Raw genomic sequence first — 2920 nt, 5'->3', positions numbered from 1 at the left:
AACCAGAAGTGGGATTGTTAGATCAAATGATAATTCTATTTTTAATATTTTGAGGAAACTCCAAATTGTTTTCCGTAGTGGCTACACCAATTTACATTCTCCTAACCACTCCCTCTTGTTCACATTCTCACCAACACTTGTTCCCCTTCTTTCCTTCCTTCCTTCCTTCCTTCCTTCCTTCCTTCCTTCCTTCCTTTTTTAATAATAGCCAAACTAGCATCTTTGAGCTTGCTGAGTAGATACCATGAGCAAAGCTCACCCTTCTGAGTTGAAAAAATTTATGGACAAGAAATTATCATTGAAAATAAATGGTGGCAGACATGTCCAAGGAATATTGTGGGGGTTTGATCCATTTATGAATCTTGTGATAGATGAATGTGTGCAGATAGCAACTTGTGAGCAACAGAACAATATTCAATGGTGGTAATATGAGGAGATAGTATCATGTTATAAGCCTTGGAACCACTATAAATAGTGGGTGTGTTCATCAGAAGAATCAACTGCTTCCACATGTCCCCTCTCCATAGAACCTGATATACTACAATGTCAAAATCAGGTCATGTGCATTTTCATATTGAACTTTCTTGTTAAATAAACTTTGTAATAGTAAAAAAAAAAAAAAAAAAAGAATAGCCATTCTAGCAGGTGTGAAGTGGTTTGTTATTCCCTGGTGATTAGTGATTTTGAACACCTTTTCATATACTTTTGGCCATTTTTATACTTTCTTCAGAGAAATGTATATTTAGTTCTTTTGCCTATTTTTAATCAGAATTCGTTTTTCTTTTGAACTTATGAGTTGTTTATACAGTTTTAGGTGTTAACCCCTTATCAGATATACAACTTATGAATATTTTCTCCTTTTCCTTAGTTGCCTTTCTATTTTGTTAATTATTTCCTTCACTGTGCAGACGTGTTATAGTTTGGTGTAATCCTACTTATCTATTTTTTGCTTTGTTGTCTCTGCTTTTGGTGTTGTATCCAAGAACTCATTGCCCAGTCTAATGTTTAGAAATCCCTTCCCCTAGTTTCTCCTAAGAGTTTTGTTTCAGGTTTTATGTTTAAGTCTTAACTAATTTTCTAAAATATTTTATTTATTTATTTGACAGACAGAGATCACAAGTAGGCAGAGAGGCAGGCAGAGAGAGAAGTGGGGCAAAGCAGGTTCTCCGCTGAGCAGAGAGCCTGATGCGGGGTTCCATCCCAGGACCCTGAGATCATGACCTGAGCCGAAGGGAGAGGCTTAACCCACTGAGCTACCCAGCTGTCCCTAAGTCTTAAATCATTTTGAGTTTACTTTTTATACTCCAATTTCATTGTTTTGCACGGGGACATCTACTTTTCCCAGCACCATTTATTAAAGAGACTCTCTTTTTCCCATTGTGTGTTGTTGCCACCCTGGTTGAAGATCAGTTGACAATATATGCCTAAATTTATTTCTGGGTTCTCTAATGGTCTAATGGTGTGTGTGTGTGTGTGCACGTGTGTGTGTGTGTGTGTGTGTGTGTGTATTTATTTGAGAGAGAGACAGAGACAGAGAGAACACAAGAACACAAGCAGGAGGGGCAGAGGGAGAGGGAGACTCAAGCAGACTCTGCACTAAGCTTGAAGTCCAATGCAGAGTTCAATCTCAGGACCCTGAGATTATGACCTGAGCTGTTACCAGGAGTTGGATCACCTGACTTCACCACCGAGGTACCCCTGGTCTATATGTGTTTTTATGCAAGTACCCTAATATTTTGGTTACTGTAGCTTTATAATATTTTAAAATCAGGGAGTGTGATATTGCTAGTTTTGTTCTTCATGTTCAAAATGGTTTTGTCAATTTCAGGTCTTTTGTGGTTCTAAATGAAGTTTTTTTTTCTGTTTCTGTAAAAAAAAAGTCATTGGCATTTTGGTAGGGATTGAATTGAATCTATAGATCAGTTTGGGAAATAGGGACATTTTAACAATATTAATTCTTCAAATACTTGAACTGGGGATGTCCTTCAATTTGTCTTTTTAAATTTTAGGGTTTCTTTTACTTTGTTGAACTTTTCATTTAATCATGTATTGTCTTCCTGATTTCACTTAGTTGTCTGTGTTCTCTTGTAGTTTGTTGAGTTGCCTTAAGGTGATAATTTTAACTATTTATCAAGCAGTTGATGAATCTCCATTTCATTAGGATCAGTTGCTGGAGTTTTATTAGTTTCCTTTGGTGATGCCCGAGCTGCCTGATTCTTCGTGATCCTTGTAGCTTTACACTGGAATTGGAATAGAAGAATTGAAGGGGCCATTCTTCTAGTCTCTACAGACTGGTTTCAGCAGGGAAAGACCTCCTGCTGGAGATGGAATGATTCCAGAGCCACAGCCTAGTGGGGCTGAAGCTGGCTGAGGAGGCTGCTCTCAGGTCCACAGTTGGGCTTGTTGGTGGGCCTGCTAGCAGGGCACAGGTTAATATGGCTCCTGCCGGGTGTTCTGGTGTCCAGGACTGCCTCTGGGACTGTGGTTGAAGGGAATAAGCATAGGGTTATAGGGTGACTTCTTAGTCCACATTTGGGACCCTAGTGGGCAGGCCTGTTTACTCAGATTGTGGGCAGGTGGGTTTGGTGGTAGGCTCTTGGGCGGCTGTGCTGGAATTAATTCCGCAGGCAGAAGGGGCTGCTCCTGGGTCTGCAGCTATGTCTGAAATTGGCAGACCTCCCTTTTCCAAGTGGCCCTCCCTGTTCTTGGATTTCGCCATGGTGTTTCTACCTCTGACCTAGACTCCAAAGCTCTCACAGATGTACTTTTGTCTATGGATTGTTATCAAATCTGTGTTTCTGTGGGGCAATAAGGACTGGGGACCTCCTGAACTGCTATCTTGCTAATAATAGTATTTGTTTCTTTTTGAATGGACTTTTTAGTTGGTGAGTTTAGACCATTTCTTTAAGTTAATTATTAA

General features: G+C 39.7%; 1 pseudogene; it reads left to right on the top strand.

The window, feature by feature from the left end:
• The first annotated feature begins 244 nt into the window (after nucleotides 1–244).
• On the top strand, nucleotides 245–471 carry LOC122893875 (annotated as a pseudogene).
• Nucleotides 472–2920: the final 2449 nt, after the last annotated feature.

This window comes from Neovison vison, chromosome 13 (genome assembly GCF_020171115.1).
Source record: "Neovison vison isolate M4711 chromosome 13, ASM_NN_V1, whole genome shotgun sequence".
Taxonomy (NCBI): domain Eukaryota; kingdom Metazoa; phylum Chordata; class Mammalia; order Carnivora; family Mustelidae; genus Neogale; species Neogale vison.
This window is presented reverse-complemented; position numbering and strand designations above follow the sequence as displayed.